Source organism: Crinia signifera, chromosome 5, assembly GCF_055691185.1.
Source record: "Crinia signifera chromosome 5, ASM5569118v1, whole genome shotgun sequence".
Classification (NCBI taxonomy): domain Eukaryota; kingdom Metazoa; phylum Chordata; class Amphibia; order Anura; family Myobatrachidae; genus Crinia; species Crinia signifera.
In genome coordinates, this window is record NC_139221.1 from 307,237,051 (window position 1) to 307,257,110 (window position 20,060).

Below are 20,060 nucleotides of genomic sequence, written 5' to 3' on the forward strand. Positions count from 1 at the left end.
TCCACTTAGCTGTGGAACACTGATGAATCACCGCTAGAAATTAAGACTCAGATTTTTAATTATAAATACTGTCACTGACTGGCAAGTGTGCAATGTGAAAACCAGATTCCAGCCTTCACTATTCCCTATGGGCGATTAGTAAACACCTTGTATGGAACCTGTTTATCCACAACTGAGTTGCTATGTAAACTATGCACTTGAAAGGAACACGTAATGAGCCATGCACATATTCAGCTAAATTTTAAGTATTTTTTGGAAAGTACTAAGCTAATGTTATTGGACTTTTTATGAATCCCTGTTGCACACGTTTCTGGATAGAATTTTTTTTTGTACAATCTGGTTGTGTATGTGACAACTCAGAAAGTCAACAAATCCCATTGTCTGTTTTTCTTTCTATAAGTAACAAGAAATTATGAATATGTCATTTTATTAATACGCAGAGAGGTATTTACTAACAATACTCAAAGGTGCAAATCTACACTAGAAGCACAGCAGCGAATCAGCATCCAGATTCAAATACAGGCCAAATAATGAAACCAAAAACTTGGTTGGTAAGTTTTTAGAGCAGATGTGCACATTTGAACAATGTCAGTAAAATAACCTTAGTGTGATTGTGCAAAACACTAGTTATGAGACTGTTGGGAAATTATTTTGAACAAACTTTTTAAATTTGAAATGTTACCTAAAGTACTGATCAGGGCTTCTTTTGATGTGCAGAAACAAATCTCTGAGTCTTATTTTCTGTCTTATATTCTATCTGGTTTATTATTTCTATAATATATACAACATATACTTACCACCTACATACAAGCATACTGATGACCAGATCCTAACAACATCACCTCCTCAATGATATCAATAGTATTTGTTAATATATAGGTTCCTTGCTTGGAGATTTTACTGCATTTAGTATGTACTGTAGACATTAAAAAATATTACCCCAGTCTATCAAATTCACAAATAAATACAGCGGGTACTGTTTGCTCCACTGAAAGAGGTGCAACATTTTTTATTGTGTATTCCGTTATCAATGTGAATTTTAACTATGATATACTTAATTATGTATTTATTTTTATTAAGGTGCATATTTACTATTAATAACTAGATTCTATTATTTACTAGATTCTAAATTCTAAAAATGAAAACCAATCAAATTCCTTCTATCATTTTCTAGGATACAATAGAGAAAAAATGGGCACTTTTCATATGTAAAAACTTAAGTAAATTTTCCCCAAAAGAATATATTTTGAATGGTGTATTAAGAAGATTAATTTAATTAGAGATGTGCAAATTCCGATTTCATGCATCGCAGTATGGCATCTTATTGGCTTTCGGATGTCGTGTGTTTTGGAAAAATCTGGATCAATCTAAACTTGCGTTAAATTAGGACGTTAAGAACCAAGTAAATTAGAATGCGCATATCAGTAATTTTAACACATATTCTATTTTATGCCTTCTATTTTAGGTTCAAATTTATAGCCTAAGCTGACTTGGTGAAAGACGATAGCTTCCCATTAGTATATAGGGCCTTATTCTAGTTCACTCTTTCTGACAAAATCCTTCTTAGATGGACAAAACCATGTGCACTGCAGGTGGGGCAGATGTCACTTCTGCAGAGAGAGTTAGATTTTGGTGGGGTTTTACTTCAAAGTGAGATCTATATTGCAGTGTAAAAATAAAGCAGTCAGTATTTTCCCTGCACAGAAACAAAATAAGTCACCCAAATCTAATTCTCTCTGCACATTTTACATCTGCCCCCCTGCAGTGCACATGGTTTTGTCCATCTAAGAAGGATTTTTTTCAGAAAGCGTGAACTACAATAAGGCCCATAGTTCATTGTTATGATGGTAAGCTGCCAGGCTGGTACTCTGGAAGATTACTGGCATTCACATTAACATTCTAGAGCCTGTATTATACAATTCTCAGACTCTTAAATTCTTTTTGCAACCGTGTCACCATGAGGGCATTTCAGCACAGGTCACGTGATGTCACTGGTTGCAGAACAGAAATGGAATAACAATAAGCTGGAACATGACACTGATGGTGAACTATTTAATTAAAGGTCTCCTACAGTTTATAATTAAAAATAGGTCACATCAGAACACCTGAAGCTGAGCTTCACAAACCATGCCGAGGAGTTTTGGATCTGTAGTGTACATTAACTGTATTGTTGTTATACGATAAACTATTTTTTTTATTTATTTCAAAGAATACTAATTGCTTTGGCCTTAAAAATGGCAAAAGTTAAAAGTGAAGCTGAAGCAACAAAATACAATAATATTTACGTGTGTAAGTAAAACACAATTTGTGAAATTAGACTCCTATGGATCTCTACCCATGTGTTACAATAGGACCCTGGTGATAGGCAGGAAAATACAGTGACATGATCACTGGTAGTTCTGCATAAAACAGATTACCCGGATCTAGTAAAGTCTACATCATTCTAACAAAGAACTTCTAGGGGAAAATTTACGAAAACTTCTAAAAATCAGATTCTGTTTATAATTTTTTTTACTAGAAGTTTTAGTCAATTTATTCCCATGTCCAAACTTGTCACTATGGCATTAACCTATGACAGTGGTTCCCAAATTGAGCCATAGAACCCTGGGGGTGCCTCAAGACACTTTGAGGGTGTGCCTTGGGTTGGTTGTTCCAGATCAATTAAAATTATTTATGGCCGCTGTAATAGACAAAACCACTGCTAGTCACTGTCAATAATAAAATTTGTGGACAAACAGAAGCAAAACGTGTCTCTCTCCCCCATAACTGACCCTAAGGATGACACATTCTACTTAAATATAATATTTTATTCTAAATTTCTCAATAAATAGCTTTTGACCCAAGGGTGCCTCAGAAAAATTTCTGATATACTGTGGGCGCCGTAATTCAAAAATGATTTTCTTTACCAGTTTCTAGTTAGTATAACAAAAAAAGGTGGAAAAAAAATCAATTCATTCATAAATGAGAAAAGTTCACCCGACGATTGTGATTAAGCCTAAAATTAATGCGATTTCCTTAAATTGCAATATGTAATTCTGTGTACACACGGTTAGATATAACATTCGGTTTTGACTATATAGTACAAAATCGACTCGAAATCAAATGCACATTGAATGCTTTTAGCAGCATGCGATGCAGATTTGATTCCTATGTGCATTCATATTTAGTGAAAATCAAAAAGATATATAGGGTGACATTCTATGTGTAGCGGTAAAAAACGCATGATTTTTACCGCACCTAATCGCACTTTTGAAAATCGCAAGATTGGGCCATTTTTCGCATATTTAATGAGATGAGAAAAACGGCCCAAATAGTGCGACTAGGTGCGATTTGATGCGATTTCTTTAGTCCTGGAAATGTGCGATTTTCAGGTCTGAAAATCGCACATTTGCAGGAAATCGCAATTTAAAAAAAACAACAACTGCGCGGGGTCCCCCGCCAGAGCATAACCAGCCCCGGGCTCATTGAGCTGGTGCTGGTGACATAAAATCACGGTCCCCGACAAATAGGGGTCCCCTTGATTTAATGAACCCAGCACCAGGCTCAAGGTCCGGCGCTGGTTCCCAAAATACGGGGGACAAAATGACTAGGGGTCCCCCGCATTTCAAGAACCAGCACCAGACCCAACCAGCCAGCAGGGTAATGCCACAGCCGGGGGACACTTATTATATAAGGTCCCGAGGCCAAAGCATTATCCCCCTGGCTGGTTAGCATGGGCAGGGGTCCTGGGGAAGTGGGGACCCCCACAAAGAAGGGGTCCCCCCCCTCCAGGACTTACCAGCCCATGCTGAAAGTCCAGGGCTGTCCCCGATGCCCCTGGGCGGTGGGCATCGGGCTGATGAAAAGTGTAAAAAAAATTAATAAAAACTATTGTCTTATACTGTAGAACTATGAGTCCCAGCAAGCCTACCCCGCATGCTGGGACTTGGAGAACCACAAGTCCCAGCATGCGGGGCATTAAAGGGCACACTGGCACTTGTAGTTCCACAGTACAAGAAATAGTTAAATAAAACACACACTGACACCCAGAAAAATAAACGTTTAATACATCCACAGCCCACACATACTGATACTTACCTACCTTGAGCCCTTGGGTCGGTCCCTGGATCCGGGGTCCGGGGTCCGGGGTCCTGGCTCCAGGGCTGAAGAGTCCGGTTCCGGGGCCTTGGTCCTGTTTCCGGGGCTGGTCCGGGGCTCCTGGGCTGAAGATTCCGGGGTCCTGGATCTGTAGTAATCCAAAGGGGTACCTGAGGAAGGAAATCCTACTCACCTGGTCCCCGGCGACGACCCCGGCATCTTCAGCTCCAGACGCGCTGCTCCCGGCTGGTACCCACTCACGGACTGGAGAGACGCAGAGATTTTCATCTTCCGAGCCTCTCCTCCGGATGATTCTATTGGCCGCCTAGCGGCCAATCACTCCATAGAATGTCACCCATTGTCTTGCCAGGCAAGACTTTATAGTAGAAATCGAATAGAAATCAAATCGAATGGCATTTTGAATCAAAATCGAATTCCACATCTAACCATGTGTACACACCTTTAAATTGCAATATGTAAGGCTGTGTACAAATGGTTAAATCAAAAGAACATTAAATTTTGACTATATAGTCTAAATCAAATCAAATCAAAATCGAATGCACATCGAATGCTACTAGCAGCATTCTATGCAGATTTGATCCCGATACATGTTCACATTTAGGCCCTTATTCTGGTAAAGGGAGGAGGGGGGGGGGGGGGAATGTAACATGTCAGAGATAATTAGATTTGGGTGGGGTTTTACTTCAAAGTGAGATCTATATTGCAGTGTAAAAATAAAGCAGTCAAGTTACATCTGCCCCACCTGCAGTGCACATGGTTTTGTCCATTTGAGAAGGAATTTTCCTTTGCGAGTGAACCAGAGTAATAGCCTTAGTTGAAATCGAGCCATCCAAGGCTATATAGTAGAAACTGAATCGAAATCGAATCACATCCCGAATCGAATTGTAGACACCTTTAGAAGTATATATGTACTATTAGTTCTATTGTGTTTTTTTATGTCATTTATAGCGCATTTCTTACTTTTTATATGTAAATATTTAATTTAAGAGCAATTATATTTGTTTTGCAGATGTTATGATGATCAAATATAATACAACCAGGCTGTCGGGAGGTCCCCAGCTGTGGTATGATTGAGAACCACTGCTCTATGTCATAGCCACCCTTTGTGAAGTCCGTGGTTTTGTGGCACAGTTGGGTTTACATGATGTAATCTCTGAAACTGGACTTTTCACCTCAAGAAGATTTGTGACCCAACCAGCCCGGCCCTGTGACAGTTACATTGTTATCATGCCTGCAAATCAGTGTTCTACCTATTCTATGAAAATTGGAAAACGTTCAAACAATAAACAGGTTGAAGTTGAGATGACCTAAAAATGTGCAGACTAGATGGGCCAAGTGGTTCTTCTCTGCCGTCTCATTTGGTCTGTTTAGGTTACCCGGTCACAGACCCAACTAGGTCACCTGAAAAACGTGGACCATGGCAAAAATAGTTTTCTATGTACCAAATAGTCCAAATGGTGCCATTATTTTCCTTAATTTCTGCAGCACTCACATGCACATTGATTACATTCACTGCTTCAAGAATGCTCAAATTGTGAGACACCCATGTCAGCTGATGGCTAATTTGGGAATGTCACTTTGCCTCCCTCGGCCCCAGGCACTAGTATGAGATTATAGGTTTGACTCGGAGAAGGAGACCGGTGTCTGAGAAGTTCTCAGTACAGTGTCTTCTAGAAAATTGTAATTACCTGTGTATGTGTGTATGTTTGATATATATATATATATATATATATATATATATATATATATATATATATATATATATATATATATATGGTGAAATAAAGCGTCACTCCAGGTACTAGTTCAAGATGATAAGTTTACTGTAGGTCAACAGTGTTTCGGGCTGGAGCCCGTCTTCAGGACATAAACAGTGTGTTACATTTGCTATGCATGTTAAATAGCTTACCAGGTCCTTGTGTCGGCGTCGCCATTCCGCCCCCTCCGTGGCGTTGGATCCTACTTCCGGGTGGTCATCGCCGGAAGTGACGCGGCGCCCATACTGGGGGTTTCACGCTGACGTCTCACAGACTGTCTGCCAGTAGTTCTTACTGGTATCTACAATCAAACAGAGTATTACATCAAAATTCATCTCCATTACATGAATATCGCGTGTCTAACTTGTGCTATTATTGTGTATTATTGATTGTGCATTTATTAAAATATTGTAAGTGACTGCCTTGTTCTTCCGTCTTGACCACCCGGAAGTAGGATCCGACGCCACGGAGGGGGCGGAATGGCGACGCCGACACAAGGACCTGGTAAGCTATTTAACATGCATAGCAAATGTAACACACTGTTTATGTCCTGAAGACGGGCTCCGGCCCGAAACACTGGTGACCTACAGTAAACTTATCATCTTGAACTAGTACCTGGAGTGACGCTTTATTTCACCATATTGATACAAGCGCTGGTAACGCCAGCACATAGCGGGCACCCAGGCCAAGGTATTCAAGTGGAGCAGGGGCAGGTGAGGAGTGCCGGACCTCCGATTATATATATATATATATATATATACAGGTATGGGACGGACCGGCACTCAGTTCCTTAGTGAGTGTAAATTGCTGCGGTGCCTTCCGATACATATAATAGCAATAGGAAAGTCAATGGCGGCACTCGTAGACTTGGTGGAAAAATATTTTTACTTTGTCAAATCATCACTCGTGCAAAAAGTAACCGACATTTCGGGGATTAACCCCGTTTTCAAGGTGCAGGAAAAACAACAGGAAAAACAACCCCTTGAAAACGGGGTATATCCCCGAAACGTCTGTTACTTTTTGCACGAGTGATGATTTGACAAAGTAAAAATATATGTGAGAGCATTGCGAAACAAACGTTCTGTAAATGTGCATGGATCTGTCTGTAAATAATAGACGATTGTTCCCCGGAATTTACAATCCGAATGAAATCTAGGAATTGATTCACAATTTTGCGATTCTCCCACACAAAAAAATATCCAGCTCACATAGCAAATACGCTGCAACATTAATAACGAAACATAATCCGTGCATGCCAGCGAGACATAATACAAGTAGGCAGTATAATATATGTAATATATCCTGTTATTTTGAAATAATATACCGCTGCGGAATGTTATTTTTGTTTCCAATTTTTATGTAATTACCCAATACAAAGTAAGACAAAACATAGCGAGAGAGAAATGAAACGGTTAAACAGGAAGCAATTAGGGGCAAAAAAATCCTCTTAAGATGCGATAAGTTCGAGCAGGACTTTTCCCTAAAGGATGAAATTAAGTTGTTTGAAACTTTTACTTTGATTTTACTGATCCCACTAAAGAAGTGCTATTATTATTTTTGCATTGAGTGTTCATCTCTGGAATTACAAGTCGCCGGCCTGTCACTCACACTGACAGTATAGACAGGCCTTCCTCTTTGATCTGTAGACAGTCGGAGTTGCAACAGGAGAATATGAAGACGACGGAGTCAGGTCTAGCTCCTTTCCAAAGGCTGAAGACTGCAGGATGGGCAAATTACTTACGTTAAATAGTTAGAAGGTCATCAACGTTGGCCATTGATCTCTTCAGAAATAGCTGCGGTTATGAGGATATAGTAGAAACCTGAATGCTATCTATTAATTCCTCTACAGTATACACCATACTCTGCATCTTGGCGTCATCAAGGCCTTATGAGACAATACCTGGGGCTGACAGTCGCCGCTCACTGTGTTTTTGAGTAATTTGTCCATTTGGTAGATTATTTAAGGGTCACTAAACCGAAAATGTCTATCCAACATGCATAATATACATGCCAAGGATTCAATGCCAGGGGGAAATTCTACATGTGATATGCGGCTCTCTGAGTTCTTCAAAATACCACTTGAGCGCCTGAAATGTCCATCTGTCTGTTTGCAGATGACACAGATACATACATGTCATCAATATTTGCAATGATAGATGCCATAAGCTCGATGCCTTATAGCTAATGAAAACCAGGGGACATAAATACATATATATTATTTAAGAAATTATAATAATAATATACATGCTTAATAAAATTATATAATAATGTGTTAATTATAATGAGAAATGAGGCTACTAGGGACTTTTGTAACCATCTAGGTAGATCAGGACATAAACTTAGGTCTCTATGTACTAATATAGTAAAGTACATAGAACCACTGGCGCTGTCTTATGTTTGGCGCAGTTTGGGGTCAGGATTAATATGTGAGTGTTGCAAATGATGAAAAACTGCCTTTTTTTTATCAGTGATACTTTTATTTTTTATATTACAAGCATCTATTTTGTTGCCGAATTGCAGCACATATTACACTTATATATACTGTAGGAATGGACAATGACGGCTAATCATTTCTGGCTCTCAGTATACAGGCAGCAGCTAATAGAAATGATCGTCACCTTACCGAATCTGGTGACACTACACACCTGAATTAGTATGTTTCTACTGTGTGAAAGCCCGTCAAAATGACGGCTTCTGCAATATACTTCCACTTTGAGATGTGACCGTTTTTCTTTGAGCTGTGACAGTTTTTAGCCCACAAACTCTCCACCCGACCCCCAGTCCCTATCTGCTCCTACCTCCAATCTCTGTCTTCGCAGCTCCCTCTTTCCATATCTAGCAGGCTTGAAACAGGTCAGTGTCCCTGCAAAAATGGCTTTCACTGTGTGTTATGACATCTTTCAGCACACAAAGGAGTAATTTGGTTCATCGAGTGGCCTCTAGTGGTCACTGGGGTGCTTTACTTTATAGAGGTGAGGAGTAGTTAGCCTTTTATATATATAAATATATAGTGTGTCTAGGTAGATCATACAGGGGCAGATGTATTAAGCTTGGAGAAGAGAAAAACTGGAGTTAAAGTGGAGATAAGGTAAAAAGAGATAAAGCACCACCCAATCAACTGGATCAATATGGTAATATAAGGAAATATATATATATATATATATATATATATATATATATATATAGTTTTATTTGCTTATTTGCACAATATTAGGTGGGTTTGTAGCCACTTGATAGGTATAAAATATTTTTTACACAGTACAGGGCCGGTGCAAGGCACCGGAGCGCCCCAGGCGAGGGGGGGTGGGGCGCCCCGGTGCCTACGGGGGGGGGGGGGGGGGGGGGTAGTACTACAAGTACCTCGAATAAAGGACACTAATACAGGAATCCACGTCATAAGTATAACCCATTTCTTTTATTCATATTATTCCAATTTAATCTTTTTTTGTATTTTGTTTAATTATATCTTTATGTAATTTTACTGTGTAAAAAATGGATTCGGTATGAAATCCCGACGGTCAAAATCCCGACGGTCATAATACCGACAGCAATTGACAGAAAGTCAAAATCCCGACATGGTCAAAATCCCGACATTTAAAATCCCGACATGGTCAAAATACCGACAAGGTCAAAATACCGACATTTAAAATCCCGACAAGTTCAAAATACCGACACATAGAATGTAGACAGGTGAAAAAGTCAACATGACTTTCGGGCGACAGCTCGCGAGGTCGATATGGGCTTTTCACAGTTTTTTTACCTGAATGTCGACACAGTCGACATGGACACAGTTGGAAGTCAACCGCAGCCCCTCGCATAGCTCGCTGCGCTCGCAATGCTTCGGGCACGGTGCCTCGCTACGCTCGGCACACTATTTTATTCTCCCACCACGCCCTAGTGGATGGTAGGGCATGAAATACCGCCTGTCGGCACATGTCGGGTCAAGAAACAGTGAAAAACCCATGTCGACCTCGCGACCTGTCGCCCGAAAGTCATGTTGACTTTTTCACCTGTCTACATTCTATGTGTCGGTATTTTGAACTTGTCGGGATTTTAAATGTCGGTATTTTGACCTTGTCGGTATTTTGACCATGTCGGGATTTTAAATGTCGGGATTTTGACCATGTCGGGATTTTGACTTTCTATCAATAGCTGTCGGTATTTTGACCGTCGGGATTTTGACCGTCGGGATTTTGACTGCATCCCGTAAAAAATATTTTACACCTGTCAAGTGGCTATAAAGCCACCTAATATTGTGCAAATAAGCAAATAAAACTATATATATATTTCCTTATACTACCATATTGATCCAATTTTTAGCGCTCCACCTTTTTCTTTTCTTTCCACATACATACATTTAGGGGTGTGACGCCCCCTAGTAGGAGCTGCTGGGCAAAACACCCTTTTAGGCGCCTGTTTACTCTTAGCCGTAAGGCTATTAGTTTACCTTGTACACCAGTCAATCAACTCAAAACTGCTTATCTACTTTTTGCTTTACTGTATCTCCAGTTTATCTCCAGTTTATCTCTTCCGCAGGCTTAATACTACATCTGCCCCAATATGTGCTATAATTAATATTTTATTCCACTTTAACAAATTGCAATAATCAACCAGTAAGACTGCACTAGCCTATATTAGGTTATTTAGTACATGCTGTATATTCCAGTGCAATATTGTCAAACGCATGGACCTCATTCAGAGTTGGGCACAATTTACTTCAAGTAGCATGCGTAATATGCGCCTAGAAGGAAAGCCGCATTTTGCTACATAATTACGGTTGATGACGAATGTGAGTTTCAACTAACACTGCATACGGTAGGTAGCAAATGTGCCTCCCCCTCCCAGGTGACTCAGATGTTGCCAACAGCTAACATAATCAGTTGGCAACTTACAACATGGGTTAAGTAGCCTGAACATTAACCCGCTCCAAATAGGTGTAATGACGTCTCCTAGTTGACCATCTTGGAATGCAACCTGCATTTACTTCCAACCAGATCACTTTGTTTTATCTGAACAGATGCATTGTAGACAGTTCCAGACTATAGCGCTCTTTAACTTTTATTATTACTTTTTAAATGAATCAATAAATAATTTAAGAAACCTTTTTAAGGTTATGTTAATGTCTTTTCATTTGGAATAGCGCCCTCTAGATAATTCAAACATCAAAGGGCGGCGGACCTGAAGTGTAAGTGGCAAACGCAAGAAGCTAATTGTGAACAACTAATTAGAGTCATGTGACAGTTTCATGGTCTTGATCGCAGATAGTTCTGAACCAGTTTGACAATTTTGAGGCCTTTTCTTATAATATTGCTGCCTATCCATCTGTGAAAATGGTTTAGAATTATGGTTTCAAACATAAATCCGGGGTGAAAAAAAAAATCATTAATTTTATTGAAGTACTTGGATATTGCAGATAATAAATGAACAGTATCAAAAGATCATGTTAAGGTGGGTGGTGAAGTCATCAGTGAGGACAGTGTTCAGGGTAGCAGAAATGAGAGACAGGTATAAGATGGGATTTCTATTATATCCGATTTTTGAACAAATTGAGAAAATCCATTCAATCTTCTGGTGCCACCAAAATACAGGACAGTTACCACCATGTTCCTCCCTGTGCTGGGAGAGAGGGCCAACACAGAGACTCAGGGTAAGGGTAGACACCCCAAAACCTGCCCCCAATCCCCCCCCCCCACACACACACACACACCCCTCTATACAGATTTCTGAAATTCTACCTAGACCAAAAAATTATTTGTCGGGAAATATATAAAAACTACTGATATTATGGGTATGGGTTTTTGGGATGACCAAATTTAGACTGACATGCATTGGGTCGAGCACTGCTGGTCAACAGGGCTCGTTAACACCTAAAATAGGTTGACATGACACAAGCAGTATGTCGACAATGGGATGGTCAACAGTCAAAAGGTTGACATGAGTTTTCACAGTGGCGTAGCTATAGCTCCGCAGCCCCCGCGGTGGCGGGGAGGCGCAGAGAACATGTGGGCGACAGGGTCTGCGGGGCTATAGTTACCCGCTGCTGTCTTGCCTGCCTTCATGGTCCCGTCGCCGTCTCTCCGTCTCCCGGCACCGGCTCCTGCTGCTATAATGAAAACGGACTCTTAGAAAATGTCTGCCCCCATACTGCAGATAGTTTTCTGTCTGCAGTATGGGGGCAGCCATTTTCTAAGAGCCCGTTTTCATTATAGCAGCAGCAGCAGCCGGCGATGGGACCGTGACTGCAGATTCAGCCAAGCAGGTAAGAGCATCGGGGGGGGGGGGGGGGTGCGCCGAGGGGAGGGCAAGGGGGGGGGGCGCCGATATTTTAGCGGCGGGGGGGGGGGGGGGGGGGCGCATAAAAGGTAGTTACGCCACTGAGTTTTCATGTTTTTGTTCCGAATGTCGACACACTAAAGTAACACTTAACACTAAAAACCTCTTACTAATGTGATATATTGGGGGTGCTGGCCTGATGGGTCCTAAGCTCTGGACTTGAACCTTAATGATAGGGACCCACCTGATCATGTTACCAGGTAGTGGTTGGCGGGCCCATACCTTCGCCAAAAATGATGCTAAGCACCTCAAATTTACTTATATTGCATAGTTTATTCTGATAAGCAGTATATAGTATTCAGAGTCTGCACCTCCTCTCAGTCTTCCTTAATATAATAGTGGATTTTTTCCAGGTGAAATGGTAGAGGTTTGAGTCATATTCCATACTCACTGAGCACCCTTATGGATTTATTCCCAATTTGCATAATTTCTCTGATCAGCTCAAAGAACCACACATACTGGGTTTTTAAATTGCTGCCGGGGGCGTGGTCAGTTTTGCGCTGATTAGGCCACGCCTCCTACAGCTCACTCTTTACAGTACTGGTACTATGACATTGACGAAATAAAGAAGCATGATAATAGACATATATCCATCGTATTTTAGAAAATGGCATAGAATTTTGCCCTAATTTCCATAGAGTCTGCAGCACCAAGCATTAGCTTAGCTCTCGGCACAATATAATGACGTTTTAAGGATGCATAGGAAATGAACGCATTTATTCTGCAGAATACTCTTTGAACGCTATTCAAACACTAAGAGATAATTGTGCTTATGATTTTAGCAGGGATCACAGATAGTTTGTGTCTGTGAGCAGTAATAATCGCACAAAATATAGATTTGTGACTGTACATTATTAGTATATAAGATATTATACTCTACGCAGGTCCCCATTACCAAGTAAGTAGGAACCTGGTAATATAATAACAACGGCTAAACATTCATAGGCTTGTTTAAAATATTGGGAAATACATATTGTTTGAATATAAAGGGGGGTATTCAATCCTCACCACTATTTTCATTGGAGGAAATAGCGGTGGGCGCCTATTCAATGCTGTCTTTCCCGACAGCATTGAAGCGGCAGATCGGCAGAACGGGCCCGACTTTGAAAGCTGTCGGGCCTGTTTGGTCGATTACGGCCATGAATTGTCGCAATCATGGCCTGAATCTTGACAATCCACAGCGGTTTATGCGGACACGCCCCCTTTTTGCCGATTGGCAGACGGGACATTGAATCCCACCTGGTGATATGCTGTTGATCAAAACTGAAACGGGCCAGGGTCGCGGCTGTCGGGACTGATCGACAAGTGGTGACCTGGAATTGAATACCTCTTCTAACTCTCTAGATCAGGGGATCCCAACGATGGTCATTAAGGCTCACTAATTGTCCAGGTAAAGGATAACCATACCTGAGCACAGGTGACTTAATTAGTATCTATGGGCTGTATATACACTAATAACAATAAAATGTGAAAGGGTATGGGGATAATGATACAAATGTGTGTGACCTGTAAAAAAGAGATTGGTTATTATAAAAAATTTTTACACTCTCTTGGAGTGGTGGAGTCACCTATCTCACCCTGCAAAATGGCTAGATCTTCTATCAGCTACCAGTTACCTTGCGCCGCGTCTCCTGTTCTCCAAGCCTGGAGATTGACAGCGGGGATTGCCGAAATCTTCTGCTGGCGGTTGTTTCTTGTGGCCATGTTGTTGCGCCGCTTAGCAGGGTGAGATAGGTGACTCCACCACTCCAAGAGAGTGTAAACACAAAAACCCAATACCTGATAATTCACTGGAGATGCTCCCGAATCAGAGCGCGGTACAAAACTAACTTCCTATATATACACTAAGCTTTGGAGAGAGATAGCGTAGATGAAGATAAAGGGCCTGGTTCTGATATTCGCTAGTATGTTTACCCGCCCGCAACCCTGAAGAATCCCCCCCGTTGATCGATTTCCCTCACTAGCATACGATGAGGTGTGAACGGTAACACATCCACTTGCATGCAGCCGCTGGCAGGAGAAATCATTGCTCACCATCAAATTATTTCTCCTGTCTTCGCTAAGAAAAGTCAGCCTGGACTGATTTCTCTAGTGCCCGCTAACTGGCAACTTCCGAGTGGGCGCTAACCTCATGTCACGTCAGCCGCCTGCCCCAAGTGGGCATCTACGAGCCTGCGTCTGCAGGGGTACACCCAGCGTTTTTATGGGCATGGCCAAAAACGCTAGGCATTCCCCTGCCCACCCCTTCCCGCATGCACAAACCCCAAATATCGGGGACGGGGGTCTAATTCGGACTTCTACTAGTGGGACTGAATCGTTCCCAGTGTCCTAACCAATCAGCTTCTAACTGTCATGTTACAGAAATTCAAAAAGCGACAGGTCTGATCCACTTTGAGCCAGATGTATCAAGCTTCAAAAGGGATAAAATGGAGAGTGATAAAAAAACAGCCAATCAGCTCCTACCTGCCATGTTACAGGCTGGGTTTGAAAAATGACAGGTGGAAGCTGATTGGCTGGTTGTTTATCACTCTCCGATTTATCACTTTTTGAAGCTTGATACATCTGGCCACTTTATCTCTCTTCAAGTCTTAGTATATAGACCCCTCATTTATTTTGATGTGTCATCTGTGCTCAAGCATGGATATTCTAAAAACCTGGACTGTTTTAAAGTGCCTTGAGGAGCTGGATAATTCTTTTAGTAAATTTTCTCAGCACTATTAACCCCTTCAGTGGTGAGTTTTTTTAGGGAGCGCTCCCCACCTGCAAGTTTTTTTGGTGAGTGCTCCCTAAAAAAAACCACACCACTGTCCCTCCGGGGCGGGCAACTCCGCTGAGCACTACATCAGCCACTGCTCAGCGCTGCCCCAAGCAACCTGGCTGTGTGCGGCGTGACGTTAGCAAGCCACGCCGCACACAGCCGGGGGGAAGGTGGCGGGGCCAGGCAGCCGGCTATAGCTGAGTTCAGCACTCAGCTCAGCCCCGCACTAAGAGATAGACATTGGCAATCCTGAAAAATTTCCGGGTTTGCCACACGGGCATTTTTGCATAGCCTGGAAAATTCTCGGGAGTGCCAGCAAAGGGGTTAAAGCATTTCCATCACATACTCAATGAAAGAGAGAGAGAGAGAGAGAGAGAGAGAGAGAGAGAGAGAGAGAGAGAGAGAGAGAGAGAGAGAAAATATACTTAAAGAAGTTATTTATCCAGTAAAGGGGGATTGTAAATTATTCAAATTAACCTAATTATCTAAACATATTGATAGGCGTTATTAATAAAACTTACTTAGAACACATTTCCCAATGAATTTGAATTTAGTAAAATTGCGCCATGTGCTTTTTTAAACATTTTGTTTTGCATCTAGAGGTTTAAAAATTACATTTTTGTACTTCATTTATAAATGCTGTTATTACTTGTTGAAAACTTTATTTGCTTTGCAAAAAGATGACGTTCATTCTTTCTAAATTAAAAATTCTCCAAATTCTCAAATTCAAAAAAAAAAAGAAAAGTATGTAAATAGCAGAATATATAATTCAGTTGCGAATTCCTTGTTGTTGTGTTGTGGCATCTTGAGAGCCTTCGTACTATTATCAAATATCTTTGAATCCGCTTTGTTCTATTTTTGTGCAAAAATTATCCGGATCATGTTGTTAATTTGCAAAGGTTCTTGCAGGTGCTGTGGGGCTAACACTTAATACTCAGTGTCGATGTTCGGAGCATGTTTACCATTACCAATAAAGTTTAACTAATCACAAATCGCGAGTAGATGGAACAATAAGGTCATTGACAATTCTCAATCAAACTGACAGATTGTTTAACTGAGCAATTTATCACAATACTAATCAGCGTGATGAAGTCGATTTTGATTGGTTACACCCCGGGAGCAGATTGGAGCAGCGTGGAAGGTGTAGGTAATAAAGACTTTTTTTGTTGCCGGGGGTGGATATATTTCGGACTAATTTTAGCCTAATCCAAATCAGTCTATTAATCTATTTTTAACTTTCTAAAATTAGTATTGAAACAACAAAATAGTTAGACCGGTTCATTATCTGTGCTATTAGTCTGACAGACTAAGTGAGTCTCCTTCAGACATCAATGACAAAAGTGTAAAGGGGGCTGAAAGGTCAATAGCTACCACGATAGGAATCCCCTAGTTTTAATTTCCCTCCGAGACCTTTTTTGGATTCAAATGTTGACAAGCTAATTGCTGTGCTTATCCCTAATTAGGCAAACTCTGGTTGGTGCTCCCCACTCGGGCAGCAATGTCATATCGCACATTGTCAAAACAAATAGCTTTATGTTGGCATGGAAAATAAATGCAATGTCCAGCACGTAAAAAAAAAAAGCAGAATGGTTTTCAGAATTTTCACAAAAATATGTCCCCAAAATTGTATCTTTGCCACGACGTTCTCGGGCTTGCCAGGAAATAAGACACTCACATTTTTAAGACATGAATCAAACTTAATTTTTTTTTTTTTTAGTGTGCAGAGATCATCATATATAAGAGAAAGTTGCCGGTCTGCCGAGGTCACTAACATACCAGCACGTAACTTTCATACATTGTAAAGGCGTCTTTCCATGTTGATGGCAGAATTCCACCCTTGCTGCCTAAATACGTGTCTGTAAGCCAGGGTGTTTAAACAGCAAAAGTGAAAATATTTGGCACTTAAAACAAAGGCCGCCCTGATATCCCGTTACTTACAGCACGTAGAGGGAACACAAATAATGGCCAAAGGAGCTGTATATTGGGGAAAATGTGGAGGTGTTTTAAATTAAGGAGGGTGCTGGACCAGATTGCAACCCATGTTTGGTAAGGACTTTTTTTTATATGAGTACGATACACCAGCCTGCTTCCAACCTCTGATACATGTAATGTGCTCTGTATAGCTGAGCTTGGTATGTTTGCTATATGTAGATGACCATCACAGATTCTTGTGCATACCGCTGCTGAAGACATCGTGATCTATATATGAGTGGTTAAGGGCTTGTAAGAATCCAGAAGGTCTGTAGAAGTACAAAGCATTTCTACCGTTTATTGGTTTCATTTGCTTTTACGATTTGTATGGCACTTTGTGATGTCACTATTTAATACTATGAGGGGGATTCTATTGGAAGCTTGCCGGAAGCCAGCAGAGCTATTCAGGAGCTATTCAATTGTTGCTGCTTTGGAGCATGATTGAATGCAAGCGCCTGCATTTCAGCTCACACCGCCCCGTACAAACTAAAAAGTGTGAAATGTTACCCGTTTCAGTGCTCAAACAGGCCGTTTCACATCATTTCTAATTATGACTATATAGCACAATCGGCACGATCAAAAATATTAATTGAATATTGCCCCACGATCTCCCGTCATTTTAGATGCGGAATCAAAAAGGTGATAAACAATTGAATCCCCCCCCTATGAACAAATTAATTCATGTGGATTTATGTGCAAACCTGTCCCAAAGGGGTCCTTCCTTTTGTGCCTTTGTGTCTATTGTATACAGATGGGGCCACACCCATCCAGCCTCAGTACGCCATGCAGGGGGAGATGCCTGGCATGACTGCTGAGCCACCAGGTCCCGGGCAGTGGGATGCAACTGGGACTCGCCCAGACACTGTGCTGATTAATGTGATATGTGGAACTATCTGTGTGCAACTGAGTCTGATGCCATGACTGCTGCATCGCAGCCTCTGACGATATTGTCACATCACAATATTGACGATATTGTCACAGCTTCCCGACAAGTACTTGACGCATCTCATTGCGGATTCAGTACGAAATCCCCGTATTGAAATCCTGGGGCTAAATCCCATGATCCTGCTGATACCGATCCCGGGATTGGCCACCCTATGTAAAAGGTAGTGTGAATTGCATCATTTCAGAACTGCCCCATGATTCACAGGCTCATGTCACTGCAAGAGGGTGTGGCCTAATGCGATGGGGGAGCAGGAACTGTGCTGCAGCTGCAGCATGGCCCTCATTAACAAGGTCCTCCCCCGTCCCCCGTCCGTCTCCCCCGTCTGCTGCAGCTGGAAAGGCCGTCCTCCATCCTGGCTTCTCTCCAGCACCCTCACAAGCTGTCCCTGGCAGGGTCACGGTCACTGGCCGGGGCTGGGGTGCTGCTTCTGGCCTCCTCCTGCTGACCCTGGTTACCATGGTTAAGCGCCAGGCTGCTGCTTACACAATGGGGCTTCCAGGCACACAGCAGCCTGGCTCCTGCACTCACACTGGCGTGGAGGTGCTGTGCTGCGGGCAGGGAAGTATAGGGCTGTGGGCAGGGAGGAGAAGATGCTTGCGGCGGCTCCGCGAGTTTGGGGATGAGGAAGAGTTAGAAGTTCCTCCGTTCCCGCCCCCGCCCCCCACTTGCAGGCATCTGAAGCACAGCGCGGCCAGACGCATCAACTCCTTCGGCGGCTGTGTTCGGGGGTGCGGTGTGCGGGGTTTGGGGGAGGGGGGGCGGCTGCAGCATGGGACCGTGGCTAAGTCCCTGCTGTGAGCGGAGGAAGTGCAGGCAGCAGGGGACCTGGGCCCTCCCCTTTCTTCTGAGTGGCAGGGCACGGGAGAAGTAACTCCCTAATGGCAACCCTGGATAGACTATTAGCCTGATCTGTCACTCTGTGACTCCGCCCAGCGTTATACACACAGTCACAGAGTGACAGATGTGGCTAAATATATAAGAGATAAGGCAAAAAAAAACAGGAAAAAAGAAAGAGACTTAGTTATGCACACTGCTCAAGTGCAGCAGAAAAAGCAAACCGGACACTGGCATGCATTAAAAGGGGTATGGATTCAAGGGATGCCAATGTGATAGTGCCTCTTTCTTTACATGGCATTGGTGAGACCACACTTGGAATATTGTGTTCAGTTCTTGGCACCGCACCTTAAAAAGGACATAAATGAATTGGAACGGGTACAGAGAAGGGCGACTAAGCTAGTAAAAGGTCTTGAATCACTAGAATACAAAGATAGGTTAACCAGGCTGAATATGTTTTTACTGGAGAAACGGAGGTTGAGAGGTTATATGATTAGTATATTCAATTACAGGATTGGGAATCATATGGAACTGAGAGATGATTGGTCTCTAACAGGCTGGAGGAAAATAAATTCCGTACTGAATTAAGAAGAGGATCCTTCACCATTAGAGCAGTAACATTCTGGAACTCATTGCCGGTGGGGGCGATGACAGCAACTACTGTTAATGAATTTAAATCAAAACTGGATGCATTTTTGGCCACTAGGGGAATCCTATAGATATGACTTGCTCAAGTCAGTAGTTACAAGTCCGATAGGTTGAACTCGATGGACTAATGTCTTTTTTTCAGCCTTAATTACTATGTTACTATGTTACTATGTAATGGTAAACTCAGGAATCACGGGAGAAATGGCTGGGGGCAGGTATTGTGTGTTTTCTGTGATGGGTGAAAGTAACGAGATTTTCCATGGGGGAAGTTAGTGCTGGTAGATCTCATACAGTAGATCATGACCTGTACCAGATCATGACCCTACTGGCCTGTAGTTAAGTCCTGGCTGAACAGCTGAACAATATTTAAGGAACCTCGCCCCCTCTGAATTACTCTGAATTCACACATTGACTTCTTCCCCATCACACAGAAGCAAAGACAGGACGTGACATGTTTTATTTTTTAGCGGTTTGATATGGGATGAGCATAACCCATTAATATCTTTGTATCAGCGATGAGCATCTTGGACACTGTGAACTTCAGTCATTTTGTACCTGGTAGAGCGACACTTTTCATTGTGGCCTTCTGATACCACCGGGTTATCTGTTCTACTGAGAGTTGCAACATTGTTGCAACATTACAACATTTAACTGTAACATTAACAACCGTTCACGTTCAATAGATAGAGACCAGGAAGGGATGGGGGTGTGAGAG